General features: G+C 47.6%; 1 protein-coding gene across 7 annotated transcripts in view; it reads left to right on the top strand.

Moving 5' to 3' along the window:
• The window catches only part of sash1a (SAM and SH3 domain containing 1a), a 121,491-nt gene that overhangs the window by 61,750 nt on the left and 39,464 nt on the right, over nt 1–20,277 (top strand). Inside the window, exon 1 of one of the 7 annotated variants that reach the window (XM_037449855.2) lies at nt 5,884–5,975. The exons of the other annotated variants lie outside the window; for them this stretch is intronic. The gene's annotated coding sequence lies outside the window, so the exon portion shown is untranslated. Of the gene's footprint in view, nt 1–5,883; nt 5,976–20,277 lie in introns of those variants that run through there. 7 annotated transcript variants of the gene reach the window in all.

Here is a 20,277-nt window from a genome sequence, read left to right as displayed (position 1 = left end):
ATTTTTTGCATGCATGCATTGAGCTCAGCAGCTTCCTCCAGCCGAGCAGGATGCGCTGTTCACACTTGCTTCGCTGGAGTAAATAAAGCAGCCCAGTCAGAGGAGGTGAGAATTGAAAAATTCTTCAAGCCCTCGTTTGATTGACCCGACATTGAGGCGCAGCGAATGAAGCCGCACGCCTCCGGTGTTCTCGTGAAGAGGAACCCGAAATGACTCATTTGAGGCCGAGGCAAGCAGAGATTAAAAGGGATTCTGTGAATGGCAAAGGGACCGAAGCAGCGTGCCAGAGAAGCATGCGTCCCGCCTTTGCTAGATTTGGCGCTCAAACTGCACGCGCAGTGAAAGCATCGATTCATCAGAATGTTATAGTGTTCAAAAACGAATTAGCTATTTTTAAGATGGCCAGCTCAGGGAATCAAAGGAAGATAAATACAGATACAGCTCATTTCACCTCGCGAGGCAGTTTTACACACACACACACACACACACACACACTTAATTGCCACGTCAGGTAAAACAATACTTAAGATGTACCCCGGGTGGATCTGTCATAGTAGTTACTTTGCTCATCTACGACTCTGAAGAAAAACCCACTGCGAATGTTGACACCGACGAAATTGAAAATAACTCGTACAAAACTGATAATCTACGTATTTATCGTTTTTATTTGTCCGAAAGACTGAACATTTTGCAACCTGAAGAGAAATCGGGCGGCGAGGGGAGGAATTGAGTGATTTGTGGACTGGATTTTGTGCAGCCTACAAAGGCACATCATTCAACATGATGAAAAGTAGTGAGATTAAATCTGCCAAGCCAAGGGATTCCCACTTCCTCGTGCAACGTAAGGGGTTGCAGGAAGTTAACAGCTTCCTTTTAGGGTTCATATGAAAAAATCCCCATATTTCCATTTCATTTTTTTTAACTTTTAAAACATTGCACAAATGTTGAATTTCAAATCCATTTTCCTGTCATGAATCAACCCTTCAAATAAATCCTATAGAATAGATTGCATTCATCACTCTGATCAAGGATGGTATTGGTATTGTATTTTTTTTAAATGAATGAGCTCCCCAGAGCCTGACAGAGGGGGTTCAGCCTTCGGGGAAGAGAGCCTGATCTGTCTTCATGTGCTTTTAATTACATGCTGCTGGCTGGTCCCTCCCCCCCCCCCCCCGCCCCCCCCAGAGAGGCCAGGTAAAGCACGCGTCAAGACCAGTCACTCAATATCACCCCTTACCCTAAAAACCCTCGAGGACAAGCGGGGGGGAGGGGAAGCTTTAGGGAAGCACAGGGGGGAGGGGTTAATTCAGCAGACAGCTGTCCATCATTCCTCAGTGCTGTGACTGGAGATTTGACGACTGTCGATCAAGGGCCTGGGAAATCTGCGTGTTCTCCAGATGTTCGTCCTCTCTACGGTACGTCGTGTTTGGCCGTGCGTAGACGAGGGGCCGTCTTTTGGCTTCGGGTTGGTCCTGACGGGCCGCGTGTGAGAAGACGGGAACGAAGCACAGCCATACCCCCCTGTGTCTGATTGGTCAGCTGGGTCGGGACGTTGGATGATGTTTCTGTGTTGGATGCCAACGCTCGCCATGCTCCGCCCCTTTTTTCCTCCGTACATATCGACCAACACGCAGCCGCGCAGATTCACAGCCTCTCTCTCTCTGCGTCACACACACACACACACACACACACACCGTTACTCTTCACACTTCCCAACACACAGTTCAACACGTCACTCCCACGCGGGGACCTTTTATGTACCAGAAGCCCTTCGTTCACATGACTCTGGCGTCCCCGAGCTGCATTTTAGTGGGAAAATGAATGCTGTAACCTCCAGGCGATGTCAAGGTGAAGGAAACGCGTCGGCGCCTCTCCCCCGTGAGCTTTTTCACTCGCTCCGCCACTCTCCAGTTAATGATCCCAGCGTTGCCTCAGCCAGGCCTGGCCAGATGAGCCAGGAGGAGGAGGAGGAGGAGGAGGAGGAGGCTGGACGGGCGAACGGAGAGGAGGACACTGTAATCACAGGCAATCATAAGCTCTCTCTGTGGATTTTCGATCCCTTAGCCTGGACCGCTCGGCCCTAAACCCCTGTGATTTGAGCTGAGAGGTAGAGTGAGACAAAAGAAATAGGGGTGGGGGCGATAAGGAAATTGAGAATGTATAACCGAGTGAAAGATGAAAGATTGTAGTGATTATGGGTATCACGAATGAAATATTCTAGTCGCTCAGAATCCTTTGCTTTTTTTTTTTTAGCATTGGATTGGCAAGATGTGAATTCAGCATCCATCTCTTCGTACATACAGAGAACAGGAAAAGGAACTTGGAGGTTTAGAAGTGGTTCCAAACCCATCGGATCCAAACAAGCACACAATACATTCATAGAAAACCTCTGCCCAGATAATAGTGTGGGATTCATGGTTTTGGTGTCCATAATCAAATGGGTGGTTCGACTCTGGAGGCATGTTTGGATCTGGATTTTGTTAGAAGTCACCCAGTGACTGATAGACGTGCCCGCCGCATTAGCCAAACCTAGCTCTATGCTTGTAGCTGGAACATTGCTTTATTTGTATTTTCAAACATCACTTCACCTTTTTAAAAAGAAATATGTCAACATTGTTTGAGCGATTTGTGGCAAAATTCATCGCGATGCAGCTCGCCGCGGCGTTCTCCTCCCTCCGGGATCGAAATCTAATGGAGTTCTGCTTCCTTCGGCTCGCCTGTCCTTCTTCATCAACACACAATCAGCCCGCACACAGCCTGCAGCACTGATACTAATGCGGTATACAGAACGGGTGTTCATTTCATTTTACAGACCAGCTCGCTGGTGCCACTCAAAGCGAATAAGAGCCTCTTCCAGAGCACAGCTATCAGCCCACTGGAAAATAACCTCCTGCCTCTATGACTATCTGCATGTCGGCACGGCCTTTGGAGCTTTTACATGGTGATGATGCTGTGTGAGAGAAGAAAAAAAACGAAAAAAAAAAAAAACCTTGGACTGCACCCCCCCCCCCCGCTAGCCCTCAGTCCTTCGTGCTCCGCGGTCGAGTCTGCTTCTCTGCTTCTCTGCTTCTCTGTGGTCTCTCATCACGTTCACTCCCAGTTCTGGCGTGCGTGGCAGTGTGGTATCTCCTGTGGCCGCGCCGATAATGAGTGCGCCCCGTGAGTGTGTGGAATAGGCCAGATGTTTATTGCCATCTAGTGGCAGGATGCTCCAAAAAATCCTCCGCCGGGGTCAAGGAGATCAAACGTACCAAATGAATGAATGAAAATAAACAGTGACAGTTTTTTGTAAGCACTGTGTGTGTGTGTAAAAAAAATGATTGAAGCAGTTCAGTTATGCCGATGTCCCTTGGTGTGCTGCCACGTTACACATTTTGCATATAAATTGCTTTAAATGTGATGTTGCGGCTAAAATCCTTAGCCACCACCTTTTTTCTAAAAAACTCACGATGTCTTTGATATTTTCTCCTGCACGGTTGCGCCGTCAAAAAGTTCTGTGATGCTTTTAAAAATCCCGGCAGGGGTCTGGCATGTGCTCGCACAAAGGCACCGGGGACAGAAATGTTCTCCTTTGTCGCTCAAAAGCTGTCAATCTTTTCGTGCTCTTTATCGCTCTTCATATTCCCGTCTGTGTTCACACTCATTACCCGGTCTCTGCTAACAGATGGCGCATGGAGACTTATGTACATATGTAGATAGACGCATATGTCCATATATACAGATGTTTACATTTATTTTTTTCAAACTGCCTCCTTCTGTGCGAAGTACATTGCACTTAAACACTCAAACCTCGGTTGAATCGCAGCCGACTTAGCTTTACTCCTTCTGACCTTTTCCTCGTTAACGCGAACATATCCCGACCTCGCCTCAAACCCGCGCTCTTCAGCTTAAACACACACTCTATTGCCAGCGTGGGTATTCAGAGATTTAGACAAGTGCTCTTGTTCGCTGTTAATCTGTGTCTGCTCGTTGATTGTCTGCCTCCGGAGGAGCGAGGGCGGCGCTCGGTGCTAAAAGCGGCTCGATGGCCTGTTTACGTTCTGCTAATTGATTGGGAGGATTTGCATGTGCGGAGACGGCGAGAAAGAAGACACCTAGAGGCAGATGCGGACTGGTAAATCATCACTTACAAACAATTCAATTAGCAGTTTCAATGCCGAGCCGTGCAAAGCAACAGCGGAACAGTGTAATGACAGACACTATTCATTGTGTGAGGTAGACCTGTTTTTGTTAACTGTCTGAAAACCCGTTCAGTAAGTGAAAATTCGCTCGATATAATTAGGAGTCATAACTCGCTAACGGGCTTTTTAGTGGTTTTGAGAGGGAATCTTAAGCGACGCGGCAATACGAAACGGACTGCAATTGAAACGCGGCGCTGCAAGCTGGCGCGGTTCCTCCCAACGGAGGCCTCCTGCACCTTCATGCCCGAGAAAGCCTCCTCAGCCTCCAGCTACGGACGAACCCACTGGACTCCTTGGTGGACCTGCCAGAGAGCAACCTCCTTTTAACATGACTAGAAGTGACAGATCCAACTAGATGAGTTATGAGAAACTATCCAAACCCGCCGCATTCACTGGCTCAGAAATGTTAAACATGTTCTGCTTAATACGCACAAAGCGCTGTTCGGCCTCCTGAAGTAAGAATGTTGACCTCATTCGCCCGCGTTTCCTTCCGTCAGTAAATGCATCCACGCCTGCGTGCCGCGTGTTTATGCGTTTTTGTGCGTGCGGCACCGCAGATGCTCAGGGCCTTTTTGTTTGTAATTCCTCCACCCGTGTGTTTACATGAAACCTCCGCGCTTACGTTCCCTTCCCGAAATGTTGCAACGGCCGGCCTAAACAGGATGCACGCCGCCGTACTATTGGTCTGCCATGTGACAGGTGAACACTTGGCTGGCCCGAGAGTCGCTGGGCCTGATGGCGCTGCTTCCTCCTGCCGTTTGGACAAAGCGTCCACGGGGAAGCGTTTGGACTCTGTAAACGGGACGTTCTTGAGGTCTCCTCATCGTCAGCCCCGGCTCTGGATGGGTTCTGTACCTCAGTGGTAGGTAGCCTGTCCCGTATTTGGGATGAGTAGAATTTCCTCTGGTACCTGTCCAAACCCATGTCTGTCCTCCCCTGACCCCCCCCATCTCTGCTTCCCTTTTCTCCCACGGCCTCAGGGAGTCCTCGGGGAGGTGGAATGGGATTCTCTTTTGGTCGAGAAAAGGAAAAAAAGTAACTGATTCAAATAATTGTTGCTTTCAGATGTATCGGGTTACTCTTTTTTTTCTTGCTTCCCTCTCTTTCTCCCAGCAGAGTGTGGTATCTGGGCCACTTGGATTTTAGGGCCTTTGGGGCCCGAAAAGGCTGAAAAAAAACCCAGTGACATCAGAGAGGGAGAGTGATCCAAAACCGGAGTCGCCCTGTAATTTTCTGCTCCGTTTCTGTTTTTGCACGCATGACCATTACAGACAAACGAGTCAACGGGAGACGGTCCTCCGCTTAGCACACTGCTTTGTGCGTGTATATGTGTGAGTAAATGTGTGTGTGCGCGCGTGTGTGTGTGTGTGTTCACAAACGTGTGAAGTATAACTTTTTAATGGAGTACGCCTAAGACATATTAACAGATATGACAAAGACTAAAGACGAGAGGTGTGAGACAGCATGAGGACTAGGTGCCAAGAGAGGAAGAGCGTTTTTGGAGAGATGGGGGGGGGGGGGGGAGAAAGAGTAAAACATGCAGAGCGAAGGATGAGGTCCCTCCCCCTGCCAATCCCCGGTTACTGTAGACCATGCTATGGTTGACCCTCCCCCTCTTCCTCCCTCCTCTGGTCCTCCCATGTGAGCAACAGCCTGATGACTGGACCCCTCTGTCTCTCCAGTGCTGGTTGCATTGTCCTCCACTGTACACGACTTGTTGCTCCCACTCTCAAAGAGTTGTGTGTGTGTGTGTGTGTGTAACGAGCCACTGGGAAATATTCGAGCTGCCTCACGGTGAGTGCTGACATTTTTTACTTTTGGTCTTCGGTCAGGGAGCGAGAGGGCTTCACTCATTCATTGGTTCGCTTCGTCGCCGTCAGTTTGTCCAACGTGTCAGTTTGATGAATGTCAAAGTGATGCGCGCATGAGCAGAGTCCGAGCTAGTTGGAATGCGTTGAAGAGAAACGAGACACTTTTGCACAGAGTAGGTTGAGAGAACTGCTCGAGTAGTGAGAGCCTTTCCACGTCTCCTTGTTTCTGACTGACTGGCTCCCTTTTTGCTGACTCATTGCATTGACTTAGTGCACATGCTGTGCGAGTGGGCGCACATGTGTTTGCCACTGTGTAAAATCATTCAACGTATTTTTTGCCAATATTTGTCTGTCCTCTCCCATCTTGGTTTGTGTGTGTGTGTGTGTGTGTGTCTCGATCCTGTGTTCCTACCCGCCAATGTTAATGTGTGTAACTTAGCAGAGATCAAGAGAGAGAGAGAGAGGAAAACAGAAAAAGGAGAAAGAGAGGTGCTGGCATATTGCTGCATCACCGTTGGTCCTCCCTCTCACACGTCTTCATTGATTTCCTCCTCTCTGCTCGCTGAACAAGAACAATGGCCTCTCGTCTGGCCAAGTCTCTGAGTAAATAAGCCAACTAAATATCATCGCCAAATCTCCTGCAAGATGTTGATTTGCTTTGTCGCCACATACACACACACAAAGAGACGCATACAATATGGGGGCCCTGTCGTCTAGAGGGACTCTTTTGTCTGGTGCGCATAATTGTTGGTGTGTATGTGTCCAAAGGCTTGTCCAAGAGGTCTTGGACAATGAAGTCCGTCAGCAGGGGATGTGGATTTCTATCCCTCTCTCTCTCTCGCGCTCTCTTCTTACCTCGCCTTTTCCTGTCCAAACCCCCCTCCACATCTGGATCTCGCCACCAGCTGACAAGGAACAAGGGAGCGGATGGAGGTGGAGGAAGAAGGCGATGGGAGTGTGGGGGGGGGGGGGTAGGACTGTTAGGAAGGGGAGTCTGCCAAAGCCAGAGTTCCCTTGGTGGGCTTTCCCAAATGCAGGATGAACAAACCTCACAATGTCATTGTGAAGGCCCAACGTGTGAGAGGAAACCGAAACAATGTATACCCAGAGGGGAAGTGGTCCTTCACACACACACACACGCGCACACACACAAAGTGACCATTAAGTTCCCATACGCGCACACGCATAGTACATCCATGGACTTGACATATAGTCAACTATTGTAATGCACAGAATCTGGCATTTGCTCGTCCAGCTGTCAGCGGCAGAGAAGCCAGCACTAAGCCCCTTTGTCTGACTCGCATGCTGCTGTGGTGAATTCAGGTCAAAGAGGAGAGCGACCGGTGCTTCGCGGGGGGCTTTGGACTGGGCGTGTTGAGTTTTTCAATGGGGGAATTCAGCTTTTGCTGTCAGAGCGAGTCCCGTTATCCGTCAGTCTCTCGCTCTCGTCGGCGAGTGTCTCTCCCTACAGCCCGACTCTAATGAGACGCCCCTAAAGTTGAAGCCGCAATGAAAAGCTCTGCTGCAAAAGGGAATCACTTGGACTTTCTTCTTCCTTTTCTCTCACCGTACATTCCAGCTGCTTGTTCATCCCTGCCAGGGCGGGGCTAAGTGCCATGGCAACAGGTGTCTGTGGACATCGTTGGCGCTGAGCAGTAGGCTGGTCAGCATGGGCGGTTATTCTCGCACATAGTCTACATTATCGTCTACATAGAGGGATCATGTTGGGGTGGCTGTTGCGAGCCTGCATCACTGTGGCATTTATTGGTGAGCAGCGATGACGTCAAGATGCAGGTGGCATGAGCGAGACTGAAGTCACCGACCAATAGCTTTACAGTCTGAATAAACCTCCCTCTGAGACTTGACATCAGTGCTAATGCTGTTCATTACGTCCCCCTGTGTCTCGCTCGAATGTCCCGGGTTTGCATGACAGTGACGTGTTGAGACAATGGGCCGAGGCTTTAACGATGGTATTCATTCTGGTCTGACGGCAGCCACCACGTCTTCACACATTACGTCAGCATGTAACCGGGCAGATTGAGGGCGAAGGCCAATGAGGTAGTGTCCTTTGGCACAAGGAGCGCTGTTCTGTACTGTATGTGTCGCAGTAAAGAAGAGTGGCATGCCTTTAACTGGCTAACACAGCCGTAGTTTGTTCGGGTGAGTGTGATTACGTCCACTCAGCGTGATGTCCGCGCAGCGTGTACAACAGTGTAAAAAAGCAAAGGGGAATCAGATGGACAAAGACCGTGGCTGATGACAAAGAAACCACCACAGTGAAGGGGTGTATGAATGAATCGTCAATTGATCATGAAGACCCTTACAACACTTCGTAAAATGTAAATCATGTATCTCCCACATACATACTTACTTGAAGTGAAGAGGAGCACAAAGAAGAAGAAAAAACAGAAATAGGTGTAGCACACAAATGGTTTTAGCATATCAATGGTTTTCGCCGACAGTCTGCCATGTTGATGAGTCAAGGCACGCTGCATAGCAGCCATCTGGGGTACTTATTATTTAAGGTCTTAATTGGTTTGAGGAGAGCTGAGGTCCTCTCAGCTTTGTGAGCTGGACTGAATACATCGTCCAGATCCCAGATGGGATTTTAATGATCCTCCTCTTTCTCTTCCCCTCTCTTATTCAACCCTCTCCTTATTTCTTGAACAAATTAGTCTTCGGAGCATTAACTTAACAGCTTATCTGTCTCTCGTTTCCGCCCTACGCTTTTTTATGTTTCTGCTCTTTTCTCAGCACACGTGCACGCTGCCTCACGCACACATCTGCATTGCTTTTGAAAGCCAAATTTTGGGGTCTTTGTTGTTAGGTTTTGTGTTCATGCAGAATCAGTGTACTCACTTGGTTCCACCAGAAAGTCAGACCTTTACCACTCGACTCCTAATTGCTTACCTTGCACACCAGATGTATACTTTTGATCTCACAAGATCCCTGGTAAACCCGTTTGGGCACAAGTGATGTGATATGAGGGGCGGGGCTTAGGTGTCTGCTTTGGCTCCTAAAAAGGTTTATTAGATGCTGCAATAGTATCAGATACATCTGATACTTGGTGTATCTGCACTGAAAGGTGCTTTGCACTATTCATGTGACTGGCTCCTGCAAGAGTTTGACAGCTGTTTCATCCAATGTGTTTTTTTTAACGTGTCTGCCCTTTTCCAAACAGTTTCTAGTGACAGCTTCTCAAATAGGGTGTAACAAACCATCCGGTGGGTCAAATTACCCGAATGCTCCCTTTGCAGAAAGGCCTTGTTCAACAATGTGAATGGGGTCCAGCGTCACATGCAGGACCCAAGACACTTCATATTATGACACAAACATCTATAGCTTCAATTCAACTTTGAATTGGAGGCAAATAATCAGCTTCTTAACTGGGTTGCATGCAAATTTGATCACATTATCCGTCCTAGTATCAATCAAATAGGGCAAATGCAAAAATTCAAACCATGGCAGTAGGTTTTCATGTGCTGCTGCAGGCAAATTATTCATGAAAACTGTACTCTTGTATAACTTTGCTTTCTCCGGGGCGATATGTATTGCATGCCTGTGCTAGTTTCACCCCAAATACTGTTATGTTGCTCAAAACCTAATCAGTCTGCAGCTCGATCCCTTTTGACAAGTGACTACTGCGTCACTTTGTGCCGCTACTGTAAGAGCTGGCTTCGAAAGCTCATTTAAATCTGCTTCGGAACAAGTCAGGTTATTATTAGCCAAGATATTGAATACATCTTCAGGAAGATTCTTGAGCATGCCCCAGGTTTACAGATCACACTGAGATGAGAGGATTACAGCTATTATTGGTGAATGAGACGAACCTTCCCTGATTACAGCCCGACTGTGTGTGGATACAAAGAGCTCTGATTACGGCTGGCACTGCCGGCCCGCTCCCCAGTATGCCGAGCATCGTCTGGCACAGCAGGGGGGACCGGAAAGGCTTTAGACATACGCACTTGGTCGTAAGGCACCGTATGCGTGCACACATACAACACAGAGATTAGCACTTTGTGGGTTAATGTCGTGCTCTACTGTCAGCACACATTTCCATTCATTCTTTCACATTTAACAATCCTTTGAGGTCTGTATTAAATACAGAGCTAAGACTTAAACCATATATATTTATGACAATAATTATTTTAATGATTGTGTAGTCTCTTTTAACACACACAAACATACATGCTTTTTTTTTTTTTTTCTTCCTGTTTGTGTTGCCCGGGGCAACGGCTTGGCGAGGACCTGTGGTGAAGTCAGCAGTGATGTACGAGTGCTGGAGTGCGAGGCGATGACCTCAGCAGAGGGGAGGTCCCAGGGGGCTCGTATCGGCTGCAGCCAGCTCTCCCCCGTCAGGACTTTCTCACACTCGGTGTCTGTTCCAAAGCTGCCGTGACCCCTAAAAAGCCTGATTCTTCACAGGCATCACAATTCACCAGCACGCAGCGCGCCACCGACCTCTGACACGCACACAGGGACGGCCCCGCTCATCATAAATAGGATAATATAGTGAAAGGACTGAGAATATATCGAGGATGATTATGGGTTGAATTAAAGTTGAATTGATGTGTTTTTGGTCACGAGCGGCGCCGTAGAGCGATGTTTTGGACGCGTGGTTCTTCCCACGCGCTCTGGAAAGAATAAACAAAGTTATTAATTCTGTTAAGATGCAGCTGGCTTATCAAATAGCATGCCGTTTCTTTATTTAATAGGTTTTGCATATTGGCATATGTTAAACTATAAGAAAGGCGACAGCACGTTCATCATAAACTTTTGTTTGTGCTGCATTTTCATGTATTCATAGTAGGCGGGGCTTAATGTGCCAATAAAAGATTGGAAGAAGATACAAAAATACTTTCAAACCAAGCAATGCAGTTTTGATAAATACAGTCCTTGTGTGAGTGTAGCTTCCTGAAACAAGCTGAAATGGTCCGTGTTGTATGCTGTCATTTGAATGGGGTGTAGTTCCAGGATTTCCAGTGGTTATGCTCCTCAGCCTTGGTTTGAGGCTTCTGGGCCTTTTGGCACATGTCTTCTGTGGACAACCCAGGCAGCTGTTCATGTTATGGTCTTCTGTTGCCTTAAAGGCATTTTGGCTGATTCTCAAACAGATCAAACTCCTCCCGTTTCCCCTCGGCAACAGTCAATCCATAAATGGATGGCTGCCTCTTCTTGGATAGCTGTGCTTTCTGGATGGTAAATAATGAAAGGAGCGCGGACCACATGCATGGATGCAGAAGGTCGCACATGGAATGTGTTCCACTTACAGGCGAGTTAAAGCCGGCTTCCGTGTGCGTGAACGCATCGACGTGTGTTTTCAGTTGTGAACCTCTTATGACGTCTCTTCTTCTCTCATTTCGCCTTTCGCTGAAAGGTGGGCGTTTAATGGCTGGTGTTTAGAAGTAAAGGTTGGTGACGGGATTCAAACGGAGTGGGAGAAAAAGAAGTGAGTGGGGAAAGAACTACAGATTAATGTTCAGGTTTTTGGTACTTTACTAAAAAGGTTATAGTCCTTCACATTGAATACATGACTTGAATATAGTTCCAATTTACCCTGAAAATACCTCATTCGTTCAGTCCAAGAGCCTTTGTGAAACCCGTAAGCATTTTTTAAAGGAAACGTCATTGATTTCTGTCATTGGTGAAAAACGTTTTTAGCCTTGTAGCAAATGTTGCTGTGTGTCGCATCCTGGAGGTCTTATGTGTTGTTGCTGCTTTGCCCCAGGGGGAGCTGTTGCTCCAGCATGCGGACGGTAACCCCGGCCATGCCCCCCCCCCCCCCCCCCCCCAAAAACCTCTCTCAGGCCCTGCTCTCTCCCTCCTCTTCCTTGCTCTTAGTTGTAGAAGACCGTTACATAGTCACTGGTTAATAAAATGCGCCGCCGTAAAATGATCACCGCTCTTTCATTCTGCCATTACGTCATACCCCCCAAAAAACCCAAGCCGCAGATGTAAGCACGTTTCCACCACATGTCCTGCTTTGTGATGCCAGTCATCTGTGTGCATCAACAGACTGAATCACAAGTCTGCTTGAGGTTATGACTGAGCTCAAACCCTGGAACTAGGCAGTGTCCTCAGTTGGGCCGACTTTATTCTGCAGTAGAATTTGCGAAGGCGCCGCTGTGCCCTGCGCTCTCCCCAGCTTCATCCCCGTAGATCTCGTTGAGCTTCGGTGTGCGGTGAGTAAAGCCTTTGCCTGCTCAACACATCACCACAGCGTTGATATTCATGTCAGGGAAAGCATCAAAGTGTGTGTGTGTGTGTGTGTGTGCCTGCAGGGTCTTTGTCGGAAGATGAGAGGGTTTAAAAAAAAAAAAAAAAGAAGCCGCCTGGTTATATCTGTATTCTTAAATGATCTTTCAAAGCAGCTTGTTTACATCTGTTACATTACTGAAGGCGTTTGTATGATGTGGATTTGTTTCCATAGCACTAAATGGGACCATACTAATGGCTTTCGTATGTATTTGATTGAACCGGCACCACACTGCCCAAATTCCTTCTTATTGTACATGATTATTGATTATATTAACCGTGATGTACTGTGTGGGCCTGCATTCACGCTGTTGGTGTTTCCGTTGTTATGGTTACGCCAATCCTTCGTCCTACATTCACTTACCTTCACATCCCTCGCTCCCCGCTCACACCAGACTCTAGGATCACAGCCAGATAAGTGAGATTACACACACACACACACACACACACACACACAGGAATCCTGGGAAACGGTTTCTTTAATTCCCTTTCAAATATTATACTGCTAGCTACACATTATTATTATTATTATATTCAGATCTCAGGTCTGTGCTTCTGTTTTTTGTACTTTTAAAATAAGGATGATGTCCTTCGTCTTATCTGACTTCGACATGGATTCATATCACCCTGTTTCAATCCTTGCCGTGTCCAGCGACGGACTGTCTCTACTGTAAGTTATAATGTTATTGACCAAATGTATGAATCCTTGTCTTGATAGCGTGGCAGGTCGTGATCACGGTGCTTCCCATGCGTCATTCGACAGAGGAGTGGAAAGTGGCGCGAGCGAACGCCACATAGAGCCCATGTGTTGCTGCGTTGGTTTTGGACTAAATGCCGGCTATGCGCCACAGTATGTGGGTGTCTCCTCAGCCAGTGTGGGCTCAGCACCAAGCCCTGCTGCAGTGCACTCCAGTACCAACACGAGCCACCTGTGAGTGTGTGTGTGTGTGTGTCCGTCCTCCAGGACCCCGAGCTCGTGCTCACCCATCCCACCATTGCTTCCGTACGCGACCATTTTTTCCCCCCGCGTGTTTATGCAGGCTGTTTGATCAAAACAACGAGGTCTCGTGTTGTCCCCAAAACATTTGGCCAGGTAAACTTATAGGAAGCGTAAATACTTTTTGTACGTTTTTTTTATTGAGCATTCAACACAACTGAAGTGATGTCTTATGTCCATATGGAGGCACATGGAGTGTGTACATGGCATCTACTATTTAAGCAATGTGTCCATACCTCAGGCGGCGCCATCTGTAGCCCAGACTCAACGTTACTCCCCCTCTCAGCGGGGCCCATTAACCCCTCGACTGCTTCTGGTGCCGCTGAGTCGTCTGGGCTCCGAAGAAGCGCCACTCTTCCAGAAGGGTGAAGGACTCGTTGCTGGTGCATTGGCCCCGGCCTCTAACCCGGACCGGAAAGACAACCATTAAACACACAAAGCTAATGACCGCCGACTGCTCCATTTGTTTTGTTTTCATCCCATCAGCTCTGGGGGTCTATCTGTTGGTTTGCGTGTGTATGCGTGTGTGTGTGTGTGTGTACTCGTGTTGGCGCGGAGCGCACACCGATAGATCTTTGGGGAAATGGTAAACAGAGCAACAGAGAGATTGAGTTGAAAAAAAATAAAGGTGTGTTAATTGGTTGTGAGTGGCCATCTGGACCAGACATTTCAGACAGGACCCCCCACCAGCCTGTAATGAGGTCTCGTCAGGTCGAAGCAACCTTTGTCGCAGCTTCTGCCAAGCATCGGGGCATTGCCATGGTAACCTCCAAGACCTTTTACCACCTCAGAGGCTACGAGCTGCCAATTACAGCACGGGAACTTGGACGTCGTCCCTCCAATGGCTTAAATGTTTCCGGTGGATTATTGACCGGACAACTGTTTTCAAATCCGTGAACTGCAAGGATTTCCTGATCTAATCAAAATGTTGCCAATTTCAGGCTTTATTTAATTCATTTAGCAGCTGCTTGTCTGTAGAATCCATCTGATAGTTGGTTTCTTTAACGAAAAGCTTTTATAAAAAGCAGTTATTCCGTCAGCAGTAGCATTTGAAACGATAGTTACCCCCCCCCCCCCCCCCCCGTCCTGACTTTAGTTTAAAAATACATCTGCAGCATGTTTTTGAATCTTTAAGACCCCAAAGACTTTTTGACTGTATCGGATGAAATGTCTTTGCCCTTCTGTTTATACGAGCGTCAATGTTATTTCTTTGAGGGCCAGGACTTTAAGTTGCCATGTCAACCTGTTCTAGTAATTAGGGAAATATACATGTTTTATTCTGCGTTTTGTTGGCTTGACCCTGCCACTGGGTTCATATTTTGCCAGTGTAAGCAAGATCCTCTGAAATCCGGGGGAATTCCTGTGAAAGTGGAGGTCTGCAGTAGTTGAGTTGTGTGGTTGAGCTTCGTGCTGCAGCACACACACACACACACACACACACACACAGTGGTCAGAAAGCCAGTTTGTTTGTATGAGACATGTTGGCTGCTGGCAACTGTGCTGTGGACAAGCTTTCATTACTTCTGTCGCTCAAACATTTTGTTGTTCACTACGAACATAACATGTGCATCACGCTGGTCTGGACGGAAGACGGTTGTCAGTAAATATCAAAAATGAAAACTCGAAGAAACATGAATTTGAAAAAAACGGGGGGTGGGAGTGATACTCCAATATCAACCTGTATATCTTTTAGATGAGACGCAAATCAATATAGGTTGATGAGTGAAAGAAAGTGTGAGAGGGGCTGAAAGTGTGAGAGGGGCTGAAAGTGTGAGAGGGGCTGAAAGCGCTCCGGTCAAGGTCAGACTCTGGACCGCACTGACTAATGATGTCAGCAGGGAGGTCTTGTATCATGTGCTCTGGCCAAGCCACAAACGGTCCGTGCTCTCAGACCGCAGTTAAATCCGGAGCACAGAGCCAGTCACACAGCGCGAGTCAACAATTTAGTCTGAGGGAACGTGGAGGTCGGAGACGCAACAGCACCACATTTTAAAACACATTGAAAATACATCTGCTGGGACTCGAGCTCGCTCAAAGCACTCGGGTTGTCGGGTTGTTTTTTTCTCCATTTGCAGTCGAGTGACGACATGTAAATGAAAACAATGATTGTTTCTCTCACTTGTTGAAATTCTTTGTCGGCAGGATATCTGAAAGGGGATTGTAGAGGACTGACTGGCCTTGGGCCAATGAAATAGATTAAGACAAAGATATTGTAATCAAATGGAAGGTTTACAGTCAGAAAAATTCATTTTATCTTGATGAGAACAATTTCTTAGATTGTGAGAAGCTTAGTTTGTTTTGTGGTACATCTTCATAAGGAGCAGACAGGCACTATTTCCTTTATTTTTGCTCTTCTAATTGAATTATAGGACGGGGAAACTGTCTGTCTGTGGCACTCACCAGTATCCCCGACAGACTGGTTCTGTTACTAACAGCACAGAAAACTGCCATTCACATGTATAATAAGTCAGCGTTGTGTTGATGTTGAACACCCGTCTGCACTGAGGTTTTGATATTAATCCACTGCCGTGAGTCACAAGATGTTTTTGCGTGTCAGCATGTATTTTAACACGGCCGCTTATTCGCCACAAATTGTAGAGTATGTGCGACCGATCACGTGTCAAGATCTATGACTAATAATTACAGAAGGCCCAACCACGCCCCTGGCTGAGGAACATCTAACGCACAAACAAACGTCAGCCACGTCTGCGGCCTTTGCTGCGAGCGGTGCGATGCCGTCGGTTTGCTGGTTTCCGCCCGGTCGAGGTGACCACCTGACCAGTGACACTTTTAGCTTTCGATTGCACACTTGTCCACGTTTCCAAAAGAAACCCGCCATCGCAGAACCCACACACCGACGGGCGTCAAAAGCGCCTCCCTGTGGCGTCTTACTCCGCGTTAGACTTGAGCCCGAGTGAAACAGGTGAGGGAGGTTTAGGCGGAAAAAAACCACTAAGCGACAGACCCATAAACATCTTTATGGAGCCCCACTGGCTACTGTCTCGTTAGCCCAGCGACTGTAAAGCTGTGCAGAGCGGCTCTGTGTCTGTATTATGCGTGCGCACGCGTCAATGTGCATGCCTGATGCGTCAATGTGCATGCCGGATGCGTCGATGTGCATGCGTGCCTGTGTCTCTACGTCTCCATGAACTTGAAGCGAGTGCTCTAAAAACCGAAGATCGGGACGAAGCTGCAGGGGATCATTTTGTGTTCGCAGCACACATGGCCACTGGCCACATGGAGGCCAGGCTTACTTTTACAGTATAGCTCAGAGGCTGGCATATGGCAGAGGGGCTGACTCGACATAACGAGTGTTCAAGAGGATTTAATGGACAGAGCGCAGCGGTGGTGGTGGTGCGCGGGGCGAGGAGGGCCCGGTGTTGCGTGGTTTGTGTACATGACAACAGCAGGGGGCACCCCTACGTCCCATTTGACTGGCCCTGTCGAAACGGAGCGAAGGGAAACATTGGAAAATGAACAGCAGGCAGAACGTGGCCATGGGAGACTTAAACAGCGCGTCACTTCAGACTAGAACAGATTTGATATCTTTTAGAATGTCTTCTTCTTTCTGAGATTCTAGGACGAAAGGCCTGCTTTTCCTTTAACTGGACCACAGGTGCGTTGACTCTGTGGACCACGGGGAGAGAAAGGGAGGCGGTCAATTCAACCCAACGCGGCTGAATTTTCCAAGCACTTTCATATATGCTTGAGAGTACTAAAGTGCCAGCAGTAGTTCTTCTGTCCTCTCACAGTGGTTTCTCTCGGCTGTAAAAGCGCTCTCTGTCACGGTACATTTGGTGCAGGGCGCACTCTGAGCTGAATGCATGACACATTGGACACATCAGCTATGTGCCTGGCCCCTGCCACCCCAACACGGCGGCCTGCAGAAGGTCACGACCTCCATCCACGGTGCGACCAACACACCTCCACTGCCCGCACCTGTGTTCAAACCCATTCAAACCTCCACTTCATGCCCCGTTTGGTTATTCCCGAGCCTGATGTGCGCAACGGCGTTTTTAGTTTGTTATTTTTTCACGTCCGTTTCTTCTCAAACAAACATCCTCAGAAGCAGCGCGCGCGCTCGGGTCGAGAGGCCTTTCCCCTCACACGGCGGCGCGCTTCACATCCAAAACAACATCTGGCCTTTCGGTCGCGCCTGATTAAAACACCCTGGAATTTCAGTCCACACACTCACACAATAGTGTAACATAATCTCCAGCCACATGGGCACGGAGGCAAACACTGCGTGGAGAATCCGGCGATCCAGGGCTTAGGAGAAATATGCTTTGTTTATGTGTCGGCAGCTTTCTACACGAAGCGCATGAAAGGGACCCGCAATTACCGCTGCATTAATAAATGCTTCAAATCCGTGTTCGGAAATGCCTGTGGGAGGCGTTATGTGGGTGAGTGTGAACTGTATGCACACAAAGTCCTCAGGCCCATGCCGTTGAGTTAGACACTACTTAATATATAATTATATGTATATATATTTAGGTCAGTTATTATATATATATATTATATATATATATATATATATATATATATATATAAATAACTGACCTAAATGGGAGAATGTGTACACCCATTGTCTTCTGTCCTCTTTTCTCTGTAGCTCGAAAGTCATTCCTGTGCTGGTATTTAACGCCCCCCCCCAGTGTTGCTCGACCACCTTGTGAAAAGCAACACGTAGAGCACCCAAACGGCAAGCAGCAGGCCTTCATTATTACTCCCTGAAAGCCTTGTTTTCAGTGGAAAGGCCAGTGTGGGGATCTAATTTAATGAGTCGCTCCGCTGGGGGAGGGGGATCGAGGCAACAGTAATTAGTTGTCATGCTAATTGGGTTTGTGTGATAAATCCCTCGCGTGAAGCACAGTGGGCCCGACCCGCCGCCTACGCATCACACATGCATGTCGGAATACACATGTATACAGTGTGTGTGTTTGTGTGTGTGTGTGTATGTGTATATATCAACAGTAATGAATCCTCTTATCCAGATTGGTTCAAAGAAGATTCCTGGGGGTGCTGTCGGGCCTTTGAACCATCGGCCGAGCGGAATTAATGATTTTAAAATCTTGATCTAATTAATCACTCAAGGCTCACTGAGGACGTCAATACAATAGGTTCAATACATTCAATCTAATTAAGGCCGGAGTGAACACCTCTAAGTGATTTTTTTTTTTTTAAGTAGCATTTATTCAGTATAAACGCAGGAAAGGACCAAAAAGAGCGGTGAATACAACCGTGTTGCTTCCTTTACGGTGTTCTCCTGAAACTACTATTACAATGTAGTGCATTAGTATAGTTTACTGGAACCGGACAGGAGGCAAAGCATCCTTCAAGCTTCCAACTACTATTCTTCACCATGATGAGGACGCATGCACCAAAACCGTGATGCTGTGTGCGTGTCATTGTTGTGTGGTTACGTGTAGCATTCCTTAAGTGCCCTTGATGTCTGTCCACCGGCTTGTTAATCACCCCTGGCAGCGCGGATCGTGTCTCCCCCAGGGGGCTATTTTTAAGGCCCAGGGTCGCTGACCTCCAGGATGGGTCACTCTCACTATCAGGGGAGGTCCAGGCATTGCTTCCCTGCAATACCGTCTGCATCTCTTTTTTTTTACTCTTAAACTCCTTTTTGTCCTGAAAACTCATGGTCAGAGTTGAATGTTTCACTGATGTTCTCCCCACAAACTCCACATCTTTATGTAAACTTAGTTGATTTGGTGCCTACGACACTGTTACTCCTCTCCGCCCTTTATCTTCCCTCCTCCACTGTGTTTTTTCCACTCTCTGCTCTGACCTCGTCGGAGAATAGAACTCTGTGATAAACTGTAATCCAGGGCAAGTGCGTTGAAAAGGAAATCCTACGGTCTCAAGTTTATCTTCCTTCAACATGATTCATCCTGTGGGAGTGTTTGAGTGATAATGAAAGGACTGGGTGGTGGATTAGTCGATTCTTTGTAGATGTAAGGTCCCTGCGTTGCCTTCATGTCTGTGTAGAAACGCATGCTGTTCGCTGAGACTTTGTCTTGCCCTGACCTGTTTTAAATCATTTCTTCCCATGGCCATCCCATCGCAGCGCTTTCTCCTATTTGATTAAAATAGGCTGTTTTTTATATTTTATATAATTTACCTCCCATCGTACGGGAACAAAGCGGGATCAGTCCCGCGGAAGAGGAACGCTTAAAAAGACAATGAAAACATTAATAAAAGATAGGATTAGAGATGAAAGAAGATGGACGAAAGGGAAAATTGGACTTTTGAAAGAAACCTCTCATCCATCAGGATAAAATGTATATTCATGGCTTGTCCCTCCATGAAAGAAACCCCCCACATTATGAGAACCACGAAACAAGTTCAGCTCTCACATCAGACACTGTGCATTGGTAGCAGGCCGAACCACCTTGTGCTCTCCAAATTCTGCACAAATTTCTGACGAGAGCTGATCGAAGAGCACGTCTCTCTCTCTAGCATGTAGCATGTAGCCCAACAGATTGCCACTATGGCGATGCGATTAGCCAGTGACTGTTTCCTGTCGTCTGTCAGCACGACACCTCGATCGGTGGCCAGTGTGAGGAGAGAAGGGGAACGCTGGCATCTCCACACACACACACACACACACACACACACACACACACACTAGTAGTCCTACCGCTTGCTGCTGCTGTCACCTGGAGTTTACAGACACGAGGTCAGCGGTGCAGACCCCCGGGTCGTAGACTTGCCGGCCAACAAAGCTGCTTGTGTGTGTGTGTGTGTGTGTGTGTGTTCTGTGTGTTCAGACTGTGAGCGGGATCCTTTTGAGCTGTCTGTTAAAGTCACATTTTGAACAGGTATACTGCATACATTTGAAACGGTAGGTGCCAGCAAAGAGGAGTAACATTTCTGGTGCGTGGGTAAACCACTACAGTTTAGACATGTCAATTCAAACAACCGCTGGATGCATCGCTACGACTGTTCCCGATACCCACAGTATGAATCTCACTGATTCTGGTGATCAGCAGACTCTTCCTCTAGGTCCGCTGCGATGTAGCGA

Source organism: Pungitius pungitius, chromosome 20 (assembly GCF_949316345.1).
Source record: "Pungitius pungitius chromosome 20, fPunPun2.1, whole genome shotgun sequence".
Classification (NCBI taxonomy): domain Eukaryota; kingdom Metazoa; phylum Chordata; class Actinopteri; order Perciformes; family Gasterosteidae; genus Pungitius; species Pungitius pungitius.
This window is presented reverse-complemented; position numbering and strand designations above follow the sequence as displayed.